The sequence below is a fragment of the Corythoichthys intestinalis genome, chromosome 2 (assembly GCF_030265065.1).
Source record: "Corythoichthys intestinalis isolate RoL2023-P3 chromosome 2, ASM3026506v1, whole genome shotgun sequence".
Classification (NCBI taxonomy): Eukaryota; Metazoa; Chordata; class Actinopteri; order Syngnathiformes; family Syngnathidae; genus Corythoichthys; species Corythoichthys intestinalis.
This window is the reverse complement of record NC_080396.1, coordinates 53,881,576-53,899,432: the sequence shown is the minus strand read 5'-3', so window position 1 is coordinate 53,899,432 and position 17,857 is coordinate 53,881,576. Positions and strand designations below refer to the sequence as shown.

Sequence of the window (17,857 nt, the reverse complement as noted above, 5' to 3'; positions counted from 1 at the left end):
CTGACATTTAGGCAATCATGATTTGGAAATTAATGTGCTTTTGATTCCCAATAAATATTCTGCTGCTTGCTAACTGATGTTGACATCTCAGTTTGTGATTCCAAGTGGCTAAAAGCAGCATGAGGCATCAGAATGTATCAGTGATATAACTATGATAATGAAATCAGAATATTTGAGTGGGCCTGATACTGGAACACCTTAGACCTCTACTGACATAAGAAAATTGAAACGTTACGTTTGCTTTCTCACAATACAAGTTAATTTGTCTTGATTGTGCATGTGAAAAAGCCTCTGTATTGCTTTTTGCACTGAACAAACCAACCCACAGATCAACACCCCAGCTGTGAGGTCTGGTGCCAGGGCTGGGCAGCAGACCAGTCAGCTAAACAGGACCAGTCATCTCTTCATCACACCAAACAGCCTCCTGGCTACACAACAAGGGGAGGCATAAAAACTAAAAACAGACAGAGAAACCTAAAGAGAGAGAGAAAAAAAAAGACTCAGTATTTCCACAGCTCGAGTCAATAGTATCATATATCTAAGGAGGGGCACGTGAAATAGCCTATATCTTCTGTGTTTGTGTGTATTAGAACAAAACTGTCCTGCTTCGGGGGCTCAGAGTGTGCACTTTAATCAGGACAAGATGACTCTGTCACAGGAAGTCCTCCAGCAAAGGACAGGAAGCAGCAACACGAAGACCACATCATTAGTCTCGCCCTTCCCTCCAAAGTCCCACAGCCAATGAGAGTCTTGGACACCGAGAGAGGGGGTGTGACCTGTGGCATATTTTCTGATATCTGCTTCAAGCCCACATGCTGAAATTAATAACTTATTTGTTTATTGAACTTAATGATTCCACGTAGTGTGTTAGTCATAAGTGTGCACAGAGAAGGTGTGGTCTTTCAGTTAGAACACAAGTACTAAGATCCATGCAGCTTTTTGTTGCCATATCCTCACACAACATACACAAACACCTCTCCAAAAAGCCAAACCAGCAGCTTGCCCACCACATTCTCACCGCCCTCTTCTGTTCTGCAAGCCATCAAGGCTAAAGACGCTAATTTTTGTTGATGGCTTACAGGTGGCCAGTGCAAGGTGAACCACATCCACTGCGCTGGCCGACAGACACATGCATACTGCGACATACCTCTACATATGCTGACAGTAAAACCAATCCTTTTTACAAACCCAAACATCAAGGACAGAAACATACACCATATTAAAACATCCACAGTAAACCATATGCACTCTCATAAAGTTTAAAGAATTTCCAACAAAGGGTCAGAGTCAATTCCAGGACTGGTAATATACCAGATAGCGACAAACCCCTTTCATAAATTTCAGTTTTTACACCAACCACTTAATTTTTCACTACAATAGCATTAAATCAAAGAAGTACTTGACTATTTTTTGTGGGAACAACATGAACTCTTACTATTTAACGGCACAATTCCACATTGTATGATGTAATTGTACTAAAATACACAGGGATTACATAGAATGAGGTATGGGCTTTCTATAATGTATATCCCACAATTTGCAGATTAGCTGTGTAATGTTGTCTGTCATCGAAACAAGCTACATTTAATCTTGTGAGACAAGTACTAACCCAACCAACTACACAGACTAGGTTAAACTGCATATTCAGACCATTTTCTTTTCATTTAACTTGTTTTTAATTTTCACTTATTCTCCACATGCTTTAGATGGCTCATTTAATGTTACTATGGCAAAGGTTTAAAATTAATTGAACTCCATGTGCCATCTCATAAATGTTCATAGCCAGACGGAAGAGGTATGCTATGTGTGCATGAGTGCTTTGAAGTCAGACCCTTAGCTTTATTAAACACAAGCCTGAAACAACTTTCTTGGAATGTGTCGGTAGTCCATGCGCACAAACACAAAGAGAGCCAATAAAAATGACTTGACACTTAGTGTCACAGTGTAAAGTGAGGAGACCAGAGGTGATCGTCCCTATCAAAAAAATTGTGCAAAACTTCAAATACATACTAGTAGTGTGCCAATATGGGGGCTCACGTGGCCACTTATCAATGATCTGTTTGGAGTAGACAAGTAACAACAAGGGATTACAGCCTGAAAAGATGTCAATTTGTTATGAGTGTTACTTTGTGCAGAATTGAATAGAGAATTTAGAGTGACTGTCGCTAAGACACGGTTTCCACCACAACAGTATGATTTTGGATTGATGAACCTTGTTCAGGTCTTGTGCTGTATTTCAATTGCAGGGTCGGCATGTCACTGAGATGATGAAAGTTTTGCCAGGAAAAACCCCATCAAGATCTGTCATTGAATTGAACATAGTTGATAAATGTGACACCAACAAACACTACTACTACACTACTACACAACTGTCCTAAAATCCCTTCTTTTTTGTAACCAGTGTTTTTGTTTCAATTGTAATTTAATCTAATAGAAGAACCTTTTACAATTTCATTTGAACAACAAGTAAAAAAAAATCAGTTAAATTCAACAGTGTTGTGCTCCAGTCTACTCAAGATGAAACTTACTTTCATATAATTCTTCATGTACCGTATTGGCCCGAATATAAGACTGTGTTTTCTGCATTGAAATAAGACTGAAAAAGTGGGGGTCGTCTTATATTTGCGGTCCACACATTATATCCATTCACGACGCTCAAAAAGTCTTTTTTCAAACTTGAGTCATGAAAAAGAGGGGGTCATCTTATAATCAGGGCCGTCTTATATTCTGGCCAATACGATATTTCTAATAATACTGTGATGGGAAGCCCAAATGTGCTAGTATTAATTTTTCTGTCACCTGTCAAAATAAAGTGCACAAAACAAAAAACAAAACTTTGAAGTATTAAACTTCAGAACATATACCCATAGTGCATTGTGAATATGTTGTTTGGTTATAGTAGTCTCTCCTCTGGGGTTATTGCATTTTTCATGTTTACTTTTTTTCTTTCTTTTTTTACATTGTAAAAATGTTTTTTTTTAAATGGTTATTTTATGTGTTTATTATGTTTTGTATATATTGTCTTGCTCTTATCTGAACCGTTGACTCTGTAATAAAGTATACATGATTTATTAAAAAAAATGTATCAACTATATAAATTTGAACCAACTAGACCCCATTGCTAAAAGAAGCTTATTGATATCATTTAGAGTCAACATATTTGAGGAAGTGAAATCATCTGAAGACAATTCAGGCAGATGCTAGGAGAATGCACGTACAGTGCTGCTCAAAAGTTTGTGAACCCCCTCAACATTTTGGAATTTTCTATTATTTCAACCTGATTTCCTAATCAATCAATTCAGTAGTTTTTTTTTGTTTTTTTAACAGTTGTGTTGTCGAGACTAAATTAAAAAGAGTTTTCATCAACGGATGTAGGTGCAAAATTGAACTGTTTGGTCACAACCAAAACCGCCATGTCTGGCGAAAAGTCAACACTGCATACCACCAAAAGAACCTTCTCCCAACAGTGAAGCATGGAGGTGGGAATGTCAAGATCTGGGCTTGCTTTTCATCCTCAGGACCTGGACAACTCCACATAGTCCAGGGAATCATGAATTCTGAGGAATATTGTCAAATCCTAGAACATAACCTGACGCCATCTGTTTTGAAGTTAAAGCTTGGCAGAAGGTGGATCATGCAACATGATAATGATCCAAAGCATTCCAGCAATACAACCAAGGAATGGCTGAAAAAGAAGAAGATTCGTGTTCTGGACTGGCCCAGTCAAAGTCCTGACCTAAATCCCATTGAAATGCTGTGGCGGGACCTGAAGCGAGCAGTTCATGCCAGACGCCCATCAAACCTCTCTCAACTGACTGCGTTCTGCAAGGAAGAATGGGCAAAAATCCCCCAAAGTAGATGTGAGAGGCTGATTAGTCACTACAGAAACCGTTTGGTTGAGGTAATCTCTGCAAAAGGAGGCGCAATATCCTATTAACTGAAGGGGTTCACATACTTTTGCACACATGATATCTGAGTTTTTCTTAAATCAACCACTTTTGTTAAATAAAGAATGACAATATAACTATTTCTTTTGTTTCAGTCCATTATTTGGAATGTCAGTATTGTGGATTTGGGTATAACTTAACATTTAATAAGGTTATTTTAGTTTTTTTTTTTACAAAAATCTGACCATCGCTGTGGGGTTCACAAACTTTCGAGCAGCACTGTATAAATCAAAGGTTACTTTGCCACAATCTCAGAAGGTATGCAGTAATATCAAGTCAACGATAGCTAATTATCTTCTTTGATCTTTCAGTTTGCATCACATGTACACAAACAAACATGAAAACAGAAAAGTACAAAGGTGGAGGGAAGGGATCATCCTTGTTGAGGCGTGCAGGTAATTCCGGGAGGACCTCCTCGCACGCATTTATACAGGATTTGTCCCTGTACTTTGATACGCCTCCCTATAATTGCCTGTGTACATTTTTGGGCCAAAGTTTAGTGTGAGTGCGTGTGTGTAAATTCCCTTTGTTGTTCCTATCTGTCAATCGAGTTTGTTACACTTAATCCTTAGGATGACACTCTTAATCCTATCTGTCAATCTGGGCCTTTGTAGCAGCTCTCAGGCAAGGAATTTCGTTTAGCACTTGTTCACTCTCTCCATTTCCTGATACACACACAGACGCACACTGCCACACGTGGTATAATTGTTTGCTTTTCTTGACATACAAAAATGCTTTCTTGTCTTTGAGACCACTTCGATGCGTTACCCGACTAGTGTTTGTAGGTGTGCAAGGGTGTGTGTGTAAGCAGGCAAGTGATGAGCGAGTAAGAGCAGCAGGAAAAGATATGCCAAAGCACCTCAATCTTAAAAGCCGCAGAAATATATTAACCATTCATTATAATGTTGATCCCTGACTTTTTTTCTAAACCTGTCCCTCCTACCCATCATTCAAAGGGAATGCAAGAACTATCCACGTAACATCTCTCAGCAGTGTTTAATACAGTTTTTGCTTGGCCACAACAAACGCTTCTTACTCTATTTGATCTTTTCCTTCAGACCCAAACCAGGTAATGAATGGATGAAGAAAAATGAAAGAAATGACCAGCATTGAACAGGTATGGAAATGGATCAGAGGTTAAAAAGGTGAGAAGGGCGTGGAGGAAATATGTTCCAGTACACTGTACAACTATGGCTGTCCCAAACGACTAATTTTCTTCTGATTAGTCAGCCGACTATTTTTACGATTAGTTGACAAATGTAATACATTTTCCCCCCCTTTTTTCACTAATTTAGCATTGAAATTTTTGATGACGCTTATTAATTCACAAAACTATTTTGGAACACCTAAATTCTTTATTAGAGTACAAATAAACATGTAAATAACAACAATAAATCACAAATAACAATCAGGTCAAATGCTGATAGCATTAACTAGTACAAAAGAATGGAATGTAAACAGATTCAGAACACTGACTTCGCCTTTCAAACATGATTCAAAACAATTCTTAAAAAATTATCTAACATTAATATTATAGTATACTATTATATACAATAGTAGTATAATAATTATTCATTGCCAATCAGATTTTTCATGAAAGTTGTCATTTTAAAGCTATTCTTAGTTTAGAATCTGAATTCTGAAGTATGTGGGATTAACTCCAGAAAGCGTTATTTATATGACGACCATGACGTGCTTTTATTTGATCATGTTCACCGGAAGTACGTTCGCTAAACTGCTAACCGTAAGCTTTACACTCTGCAAAAAAAGCAGGATAAAGTAGGTTGTCTTTTTTCCCCAATAGCCTCGATGTAGCAATGCTAACGTTTACAGTGTTTAATATAGATGTGTTTCCTTATTTCGTATGTCTGAACTTTAATTCTATGGCATGTTGATGAGCAATAAACATCTGTGAAAGGAACTGTTGTCTCATATGCCATCATCATGCACGCACAAATGAATGCACGTATGCGCGCGCGGCAATTGAACACGGCCGTGAAACTTACCCCCCTTAATTTCTATTTACCGTGCGATAAACGGACTCATTGCATATCGCGACAGGCTTAGCAACTTCAATAAAACATGTCGTTAGTTAGTTAGATGGACTTACCATCTACCAAATTGTAATTGTCTCCTGTTGTCTTCCAAAATTACAACTGGGTGATGGCGCTTTAGGTGTCCATTCACGGCGGACATGTAGCCAAGCTTGGCATTGAAAAGGCAGGAGACAACAGTGTACTTTTCTTTGCTTCGTTGAAATAAGTCAATGTTTTGGCCATTCTGGTGCGCTTTTTTTGGCTTTGTGCCGCTTTATCCGCTTGCATACCAAGCGTCCGACATTAAAAAAAAAAAAATCTCCCGACCCCCCCTAAAAAATGTTCTCCTCAGATCTACACAATTCACATATGTAGGTCATCCTTTTTTACTTCAAAACGAGGGGAAATTTACTTGATAAAATCCAACACATAGAACAGACATGTCATCTTGAAAGGCAATTTAATATAAAAATACAATAGAGAACAACATGCTAAATAAATGTACAGTGTACAGTGTATGAACAACGAAATGTGAATATACTGTCCTACGTTAAGGCTCGGTCGTGGCTATACAGCGAACTCCCAAAAGACAATGCTGGACGTCCGTATAATTTGCTGAATCAATTTGGTCCTCGATAGAAAACAGGTTCGCATCAACGTAAATAAATGATAATTAGGTACTATTAGTAATAAGTAACAGGTTAGCATGCGTTCGCTATCATTAGCACATAGCACATCGTTCAAAAAAACCACACAACTGGCTCTAAGTGTCCGATCGCGGGTGGAAAACACACAACAACAACAGAAAAGATGATACACGCAGGCGCTGCCTCTGTAGAGATGATTTAAAAGCATAAACAATGAAAGTAGGTTCGCAGCCGTCTATTCTCTCTAGCTAACTCGCCCACTCAACTCACTCAGAGCTACGTAGCTGTCCGTCTTCTTCTGGCGTGTCACGTAAACAAGCGCGAGTGCGCCCTCACGTGGGCGTGAAAGCGCCACAAACTAAATGCAGCCATTTCAAGATAAAAAAGTCAATAATACAATTGAACATACACAGCCAAAGGCAGAACACGAACGTGGCCATAGCTATAAAGAGTTATTTAGATAACTATAGCATAAGAACATGCTAACAACTTTACAAAACCATCAGTGTCACTGCAAAACACAGAAATAACATGTGAAATTATATCATAATGTGTTAATAATTCCACACATAAGTCACTCCTGAGTATAAGTCGCACCCCCAGCCAAAATATGAAAAAAAAACGCGACTTATAGTCCGAAAAATACGGTACTATATTTTAGAGATGTGTAGATTGAAAAGTGATGTCAACAAATAATAGACACAAAATTATAATAGAAAGCTAATTTTTCATGATGCACATCATGCTGCTGCTTGTGCTGGGGACAGCTGATGGTGACTGCTGGCTGTGGTCAATGAGCCCCATTTCAAATTGCAAAAAGCAAAAAAAAAAAAGCCTTTCAAAAAGTATTTCAATTTCATGTTTGACAGCTGATCATTGCCATCCATTTTTTCCCCTGCTACTCTTGGTCCTTGGAGAATCCATAAATACGATAGCCCTTTTTGGACCAATTGGTGTATCCAAATGCTGACCATCCAACAATAACAGCCCAATGATCTATAAAATGTTAGGTGTAAACAGTGACCCATGACACCAGTTTCACCAACTGTTCAGTAAAAATATGTTTTCTGTATTAAAGGGTAATGAGTTGTTATTCTTTAATATATTACCACAGGTAAGTGAATCAAGGAAATCGAGACATTATCTAGAAAAAAAAAACAGTTAAATCATCTTGCATTTCAATGTAAAAGTCGATTTCCGACGCTAATGCAAACACGAAATTTTCCCCCACAACATGGGAAAGTTCCCTTTACCTGGTTTTCAATTGTCACCTTACCACTCCAAATGTAAACGTACCATTTAAAAATATCTGTTAATGCAATGACATGATCAGACAAGTACTTAGATTGGTGACTTTATAAATTATACCATAAATGTCTCAATCACTGCTGTCAGTTCCATAGAAAACCATTACAGCGCTGCTTGTGCTTGGAACTATTCATGCCTACATGAATCACGTGACCACCCGCGGCGAGATCAGAGAGTGTCGCAATTACCTTTCTACATGGCCCTGCCCTGCAGATCTCGTTTAAAATGAATAACATTCAATGACTATTACTAACACAATGATGCGGAGGTTAATCTAAAATGATCTGAGCAAAAAGGAAACATTGAAACAGACAGACTAGCAATCATCTGGGCACGGCTTGTTTCCTAGTTCAAAGAAACATGCTCAGCTGTATACATGTGTAAAATGCAAGGGCATGCACACATGAACACAAACAAATTACAGCTAAGCCAGTTATTACCTAAGCAAACAGAGTAGTCCGAAAGGAATGCCTGCTGTGAAACAAACCAGTTCCAGACACATTACGACAGGAGGGGGAAAAAGGGAAAAAAAAAGGGGGGGGGCATACAAACTCACGCAGACTGCGTGAGATAAATAACCACGTAAAAATATAGTAATTAAAAGGTTAAACATATGTTTGGGTCCTCAGTTCATTTGCACTGTTGAGCAGACAGTTCTTCAAGTCATTGTTTTTATTACTCAAACAAAATGTGTCTTTTTGGGATGCCAAAGATTAGCCTATTCATCAGTATTTATTGATTAACTTGAAATTAATGGATTATTTTTTAAAGTTACACATATTTGTTTAAAAGGAAGTTTTAGATTTATACCCCTGGGTGTTATTTGTCCATTTTTTGGCTTTTTTCGTTTTTTTCTGTGTTTAAAAGGAAAAAAAGCATATGAAAAAATACACTAGGGAGCTGATATTTCCTGCAGGATACTAAATCATGTAGAAGTTCAAAATGGCACCATCCGGGAATTTCTAACTTATTGCAAACAGGATGGGAAGATTTGCACTAAACTCTTGTTATTTTGCCATTTTTTGGCTCATTGACTCCCATTATAAATCATGATTTTTGATATGCTGTAAACCTGATGTGTTATAATCCATTTTCCGTGATTATTGATGCAATCGTTTCTTAGGCGAGTCAAAAACATGCAAAAAGAGGAATATGTGTGTTGTCACTCAAAAGTCACTAGTTGGAGCCATAGGCCAATACATGAATTTGCTTGCGAAACTCAATACAAATTGGTAAAAAATTAATGCGATAAAAACGGTTGGCATTACAAAAAAATTGGTGTTTATGTGTCTGAGCTCACTTTCAGTCTATTTGGGCATGCATATTTGCAATTTTGCACGCGTGCACGAGACAATAAACCGGTACTTCCCGGAAATGCAAAAAAAACAAAACAAAAAACATGTGTTTATTGTTGTCGTTTGAACTTCAACTCTTATTGGTTGGGTGTTTGAATTTCTTTACTCTCATTGGTTCTGGGCATTTTGGGAGTCTCTGTTCTCGCGAGGATCACCATTTTGCATTTCTTCCAACACAACTGTGATCGATGGCGGCGCGAAGTATTTCACTGCAGAACACGATTCGGATGGTGTTAGAAAATCCTGATTCCGACGACGACCTTCGTTCGGACGCTTCTTCGGCGAGCCCAGAAGACATTGAAGAAATTCTTCCGGACTTTCGATGCCGGAGGAGGACGACTTTGATGACGAGAAATGGGAAATGGTTGACAACATAATGACGGAGATGAAAGCGGGGAGCAGAAGGCGGGGGCACGGACATGACCACGTTGAGGCGCATGACGAAAATGACGGCGATCGAGGCGATGGCGAAAGTGAGTAAGCACATGTTTTGCATATCAAGGTTTGTCTTGTAAAAGCTGATCAAAGATCAAAGCTGTTATTGTTCTGCGTGCTTGTGATTTGCAGGCCTGTGCCACATACTCCTGCCGCCGGCGCGCACTCAGGTGGCCAATGTGTGAGTTTTTTTACATGCTGGACATTTCGTCCTTCAGCGCATTTGTGCTGTTCACGGAGATCTACCCTGAGTGGAACGTGAAGAAAAGCTACAAGCGCCGACTATTTCTTGAGGAACTTGGCAAGGCTCTAATTCGGCCAGAAGTTCTAAAACGGGAACCACCGCCTTTTGCCGAAGGCTTGGGAGAGCAGCGAGCTGGACCCCCGTCCAAGCGCAAACAATGTGGCCTTTGCACAAAGCCACTTCGGGCTTCGAACATAATAATAAATAATAATACATTTTATTTATAACGCACTTTACATTTAAAAAACATATCTCAAAGTGCACATCATGAATTCTGTATATTGTTATTATGTTAACTGTTATATTGTATACATGTTTTGTAAAATTGTTAACATAAATTCTATCATCAAATCAGTTGTTGTCACTTTGTCACAGTCTTGTTCTTAAAAAATCTATTGTTACGACTTTTACTTATCCAATGATGTAATTATGTAATATAAAATACTTTACTTTGATTTATGTATATTTTGCTATTAGGATAATGCTGCTATTATTGTCCATAGGAGGCAAAAAAAAAAAAAAAAAACTTTATATGTGTAGATAGGTCTGATGCCACTAAGTATTGTGAGTGGTTGAAAGTGAAAAAATATTCAGAAATGACTTAGTTATCACACTTCAAAGGAAAAGCCATTTTTTGGACAAAATCACAAGGGTTTAGTGTAAATGAGAAAACTGCAATTGTGTAAAAACTGGGCCATGCATAAAAAATTTGGTTGTTACGACTTGTGGACTTATTCAAGCCTCTAACTATGTCATATGAAATATTCAAATTAGACTTTTGTTTTATATATATATATATATATACAGCATAGTTACTTTTGCTATTAGGATAATGCTGGTATTATTGTCCATAGGGGGCATTAAAACATAAAAAAATATTTTTAAAAAACTATATGTGTAAATAGGTCTGATGCCACTGAACATTTTGAGTGGTTGAAAGTGAAAAAATATTCAGAAATGACTTAGTTATCACATTTCAAAGGAAAAACCATTTTTTGGGACAAAATCACAAGAGTTTAGTGTAAATGAGAAAACTGCAAATGTGTAAAAACTGGGCATGCATAAAAAAATCGGTTGTTATGACTTAAAGACTTATTCAAGCCTCTAACTATGTGATATGTAATATTCAAATTACACTTTTGTTTTATATATATATATATATATATATATATATATATATATATATATATATATATATATATATATATATATATATACAGCATAGTTACTGTTGCTATTAGGATAATGCTGCTATTATTGTCCATAGGGGGCATTAAAAAATAAAATATATAAAAAACTATATATGTGTAGATAGGTCTGATGCCACTGAACATTTTGAGTGGTTGAAAGTGAAAAAATATTCAGAAATGACTAAGTTATCACATTTCAAAGGAAAAGCCATTTTTTGGACAAAATCACAAGAGTTTAGTGTAAATGAGAAAACTGCAAATGTGTAAAAACTGGGCATGCATAAAAAATCAGTTGTTATGCCTTAAGGACTTATTCAAGCCTCTAACTATGTGATATGTAATATTCAAATTAGACTTTTGTTTTTTATATATATACAGCATCATTAGTTTTGCTATTCGGATAATGCTACTATTATAGTTAATAGGGGGCATTAAAAAAATTAAAAAAAAATAAAAAACTATATATGTGTAGATAGGTCTGATGCCACTGAACATTTTGAGTGGTTGAAAGTGAAAAAATATTCAGAAATGACTTGGTTATCACATTTCAAACGAAAAGCCATTTTTTGGACAAAATCACAAGAGTTTAGTGTAAATGAGAAAACTGCAAATGTGTAAAAACTGGGCATGCATAAAAAAATCGGTTGTTATGACTTAAAGACTTATTCAAGCCTCTAACTATGTGATATGTAATATTCAAATTAGACTTTTGTTTTTTATATATATATATACACAGCATAATTAGTTTTGCTATTTGGATAATGCTACTATTATTGTCCATAGGGGGCATTGAAAAATAAAAAAAAAATAAAAAACTTTATAAGTGTAGATAGGTCTGATGGCACTGAACATTTTGAGTGGTTGAAAGTGAAAAAATATTCAGAAATGACTAAGTTATCACACTTCAAAGGAAAAGCCATTTTTTGGACAAAATCACAAGAATTTAGTACAAATAAAATAACGCCCATTAAACGAACAGGGACCTTTCTGTGACTAATTGGGAGAATCACAGCTTCAGACAAAAACTTTGATGAATCCTCCCAAATACCGTCTCTACAAAATAGGGATGTGCCGATCCAGGTTTTTGCACTTCTGATTCGATACCGATATTGTTTTGCACTTCCGATCTGATACCGATACTGGCCGATACCGACCTATCTGAGCATGTGTTAACGTTTAAAGTTATTTAGCCTCCTTACTTAGTTGTCAGACTCATGTTGAGAAAGGTTTTAGCACCCTTGATAACAACTAGCCAGCTGAATTAGGTGAGTTTGAATAACACACAACGGTTGGTAACAAGAAACTGACCTGTTTATTCAGTGACAAACACAAAACATTATAAATAACAAACAGAAATGGCATAGTCAGTCAGTAAAACGTGCAAATAATATTGTAAACTGTCTTAAAAAAGCAAAACACACCAACAACCTCAGTGGAAAATCCCCCAAATCCCCCAAGCTATGCTTTTAATGTTTTGTGCATTAGTTACAAAAATTGTATAAAAAGCCTCTCAGGTTTAAATAAATGACTATTTCAGTATCAAGTTAACATTTTAAAACAGTAAATAAAATACTCATGTCCCCATTCTGTATCAGCAGCTTTAAACTACATTCAATTCATTTAATTTTGCGAATCAACTGTTAAAGTTGTTAAAATTGCTCCCGTTATTCCATAATTTCCCTTCTGTCTACTTTCGACATGTGAAAGTTTTAAAACTGTTTTGAAGATAGATTCAAGTCAAGATTTTGTCGATTTAGGAGTATTTTAGATGAAAAGTTAATTAGGTTTGCTTGGAAGGTTCACAACAGCCTACTAGGGAAGTCTTCTGCTTTAAGATGGCGGCTGTTTACTAACACATCTGGTTTTCAATACTTCAATGTTGCTTACGCAGTCGGGTCTGTCGAGTAGCATCTGGTTCTATGTACATATGATATCTATTATCTCCAGTAAAACGATGTTGACGTAGTTTGTTGCGGCTGTCAGCAGAAGTCAGGTATTCTTGTGTTTTTTATCCAGCAGCCTGAGTTGAGCTAAAGCCGTGAGTTGAGCATTGGCATTACCCGGGTCTAAGACAAGTTATGTTTACTTTCGGGACGCAATGCGGTCAGTTTATCATTGCGTCCCGAAGACCGCGCTGTGTATTAGTTCCGCTTTACTTGACATATTTCAATAATCGGAATTTGGATGTTTGTGAATCGTTCTCGAATCTTCAGCGGCCGAATCGTGTGTTGGATAGTGCGTCTTTACTCACGTGAGATAATGGCTCGTCATCCAGAATGAATTCTTCGGCAATGACTCTTGTTATTCCCTGGGCTTTGGGACTGTCGAGTGCCAGTTTGTCACGCATAGCAAAAGTTTCTGCCATTGTTAGTTGCATAGGACCTTTCTTTTTGTCTTCGGTTTTCTTAACATACTCCTCATATTGTTTGTGGTGGTATTTCGCTAAATGCTTGATTAGGTTGGTTGCATTAAAACTTTTTACAGCTTTACCACTATGCTTGACTTTATTGTGGCATATGTTGCTCTCTGCCTCTTCGTCTTTGTCGTCCTTTAAGGTGAAATGATCCCACTCAGCTGACAATTTTACTGATAAAGTCTCTCGGTAAATTGGGAGACGGTAATGTAAATGTAGTGTGTTGAAGGGGTGCTGTAAAATGCGGACCGGATTTTAGGGAAACTGAAGCAAAAACTGGAATGGATTATGTAAATCGGTGCGCTGGAAAACCCGGACCGGACTTAAAAAAAAAAAAACAAAACTGGATCGGAAGTCTGGATCGGAATTTTTCCCGTGTTCCGATCCGATACCGATGCGCATTTTTTTGCCCATATCGGCGTCCGATCCGATATTTCGACATCTCTACTACAAAATATATTTATCAGTACTTTAATTTTTTATATTCACTCGTTACTGGGTATGCTCCTTGCGGTAAAAACAGCAAAGGAGAAAATAAATGAGGCAACAAAAATAATGTGACTGACGAAGAAACGCAGACGAGAAAGACTGATTATGTCCACTTTGGTAAGCCATCTTGACAATCTGTCCACGAGAAATATCTCAAAATTAGACTCAGGTGTAGTGAAGTACCGACAAAGCCATTCCCTACATTAGGTATCTGGAATCTGATATAAACAAATTACAAAAATACTTTCTCTGTAAAAGAGTAGCTAAGCATTCCCTAACTGTGCAGTGAAACCTGAGTGGGGCCTTGTTTATGTGTGTGACAGAATGTTTACATTGTTTTCCATTCCCATCCCATCAGAACGGGAGCACACCGGGCCTCTGACAGATTCTTCTACCTTTCTGAATAGAAAAGAAAAAAAAACCTCATACTTGGCAAACATTGAGTGCTGTGACAAATATGTATTAATATTAAGTCTGTTGTGTCCTGACTTTTACAATTTTCTATTAAGGATTTTTAAAAATCTTTTTTTAACTGAATTTTTTTTTTTTTTTTTTATCACCATGCTTTGCGGTAAAGACTGGACAGTTTGGGAACCTTTACCTCACGTATTTCATTTGTGGACATTTCACTATGGACCAGATGCAATTAAAAAATTTAATCGCTTTACAGCACTAGTATTATAATTTGACAAAATAATGGAAAATAAGAAAATCAAGGATTTTTTTTTTTTTTTTTACAAAACAAGAGTGGGTTAACTATGAAAAAATGCAATAAACTGTGATTAAAAATTCTAATCACTTGACAGCACTAATATATATATATTAGGTGTGTAACGGTACCCAAAAATCTCGATTCGGTACATACCTCGGTTATGAGGTCAAGGTTCGGTTCATTTTCGGTACAGTAAGAAAACAAAATGCAAAATATAAATGTGCTAGTTGTTTATTACACACTTTTGTGCTTTCAACAATAGGAACATTAGCCTATACAAAGCTAGAATTCTGCTCAAAAAATATAAAATACAATATTCTGAAATGCAGATTTTTTGAAAAACTAAATAAAAATAAATACCATTGGCCCAGACCTTTTCTTTAAACAAATATCTGATGTGCAAAATTGAACAGTTGCAACACTGAACAGTTTCAAGTTTATCATATTAACTTTATGACCACAGCCTCGAAAAGTAAGGGTTACATTTAGGGCTGTCAAATGATTAAAATTTTTAATCAAGTTAATCACAGCTTAAAAATTAATTAATCATAATTCAAACCATCTCTAAAATATGCCATATTTTTCTGTAAATTATTTTTTGAATGGAAAGACACAAGACGGATATATACATTCAACATACTGTACATAAGTACTGTATTTGTTGATTATAACAATAAATTCACAAGATGGCATTAACATTAACGTTCTTTCTGTTGAAGACATTTACTTTTTCTCTGCAAAAACAAACACACAACAGAGCGTTAGAACAGTAAGAAAAAAGTATTATCTATAATGTGTGCAAAGTGTGTGTAGTGTACACATAAATGTGGCCCTCTTCTCTACTCATCTTCTAGCCAGTCGCTGAGGCAAACCAACTTATTTACATTTTCTGACAGTTGTTCCATCTATATTCTTTTTTTATTTGAATCCCCCACCCAGGGGGCCAACCTGCTTTTCTTCCATGTTTACATTTAACCGTTACCCACGCTGCTCACTGCACTTCTGAGTGGTGCGATGGCCCTGGCCCCAATTGTTATCTTTTTTGAGACTGTCAGTCAGCTGATCGTCGTGTCCGCCAGCTGATTTTTCTTAAAGCGGCCCTTAGAGAAAAATGGTTAGACACCCCTGCTATAGATGAAGAATAACACAAATGTATATTATGTGTAGACCTTATTAGAGCTGTGTATCATTTAGATTTTTAGCCGATCCAGGTTACTAGTCGGTACATTTTAAAACTGTCCCGGTGCCTAAACACACAAGGCAGACTAAATGGTTAATGTGTTTTATGTATTTCATTTCAAGACAGCATGTAACCCATTTTCCTCTGATTATTGTTAGTTTTACACTTCTTTTATACAATCTCAATGTTGATTTAAGTGACCAATTGATATCATCATTGGAGGAGTAGTCTGTCTAGCTAAATTGAGGAAGTAGCGGGGGCAGAATACAGTATATATGCATAAACACACACATTCATACAGTCTTACTCAATGCCACTGGGACACATGAATTTGAGGTACATAATTTGGAAAATATTCAGAAAAAAATAAAGAGTGGGAGGAAAAAAATCTATATTTCTTGTTAAAATAAATGAATTATTATTAAATCCTCCCTCTAAGCTCCAACTGAGCAGGGCCATCACACACCATCCCAAAGTATGATACCTACAATGACTGATGCTGTTCTAATGTGAGTCCTGTGAAGAGGCGGAGGAGGAGGAAGACCACCCAGCAGTGGATCCAGTTTAGCTGCAGGGATGAAGCTTTGTAGCGGATGCACTCTGACAGGCAAGACCTCGCCTGGTTAGAACACTGAAGTGGAAAACGGGGACACAATGGTACCTATTGATAAGTGCTTTAATGTTTGAGTCTGACGTGCCCAACTCTGTTCCGCCGAGATATACGGAAAGATAGGGAAGTATCACATATCAGTTTTTCATATTTATGCTATTTAACTTTTGTACAGAGCTTTTGGGGAAATTATAAAAAGATCGACCGATATGGGTTTTTCAGGACCGATTCCGATTATTAGTAGTTAAAGGGGCTGATAACCAATTTTTGGAGCCGATGTTTATTTGCAGCAATAGTAAAAATTGGCGTAAAAAAATGAAAAATGCAAACACTGACCATTTAAATGCCTAAAGCATATTTCATCACACAATTAGAAAATAATACCTAATAATAGGGGGTGGCATGGTTTAGTGGCTGAGTGGTCGTTCCCCAACCCAGAGGTTGTGGGTTCAATTCTCCACCCTGTGACCTCGTCTAAGTATGGTGCTAAACCCTACGTTGCTCCTGGTTCTGCGTCACCAGTAGGTAGATGAGGATATCGTGGGAAGCACTTTGAGGGCCTTAAAAAGGTGGAAAGGCGCCATACAAGTGTAGCTCCATTTACCATTATGATATAACCAATCAGAGGACGGGGTGAATACTTATGCAGGAGAGGCGCGGCTGCATCTGACATAAACCCAGTTTTAAATGGATTTTTTTTTAAACAATGGCCGGTCGGACTAAAAACAAAGTCAGATACCGATATACGTCAAATTTCCAAATATCAACACCGATAATTGGCATGGCCAATAATCGGTTTATCTCTAATATTATAGAATTATGACTACACTCGAGCAGCCCATTTTACCTACACTTTAAGTAATCATCGATTACATTGTATGAAACTACGCACTCGACAACCAACCACAAGAAGGAAAAGTAAAACATAAACCTATTGCTGGTTCTATTTAAGACACTTCAAATACACACACAGTTGCTCTTTGCAACTTCACACTTGTAGCAAAAAGCAGAAATACTATAAAAGAGGGCAGTTGAATATCAATTAACTGATTTTGAACAACATTAAAAAGTACATCTTGGTAGATCCTAGTTGGAAAAGGGTGGCATGAACCTTCCAGGTTGAGGATGACTTCCTTTCCCAAGAGGAGGCGTTAATAACTCAGGATTATGATCACGTAGAATGGCTGTGTACTCTCATGGTGGAGAAGGAGCGAGTCGAAGGCAAAGCTTTCATTTTACCAGTCAATGTAGGATCCTAACCCTTGGAGATAGAGAGTGAAGCTTGGTCTTT

At 37.1% G+C, this 17,857-nt stretch overlaps 1 protein-coding gene across 8 annotated transcripts in view; it reads right to left on the bottom strand.

Annotated features, from left to right (window-relative positions):
* Positions 1-17,857, bottom strand: part of LOC130907988 (ERC protein 2-like) — a 244,298-nt gene that overhangs the window by 49,065 nt on the left and 177,376 nt on the right. The window contains exon 17 of one of the 8 annotated variants that reach the window (XM_057823587.1): positions 15,376-16,587. The exons of the other annotated variants lie outside the window; for them this stretch is intronic. The gene's annotated coding sequence lies outside the window, so the exon portion shown is untranslated. Of the gene's footprint in view, positions 1-15,375; positions 16,588-17,857 lie in introns of those variants that run through there. 8 annotated transcript variants of the gene reach the window in all.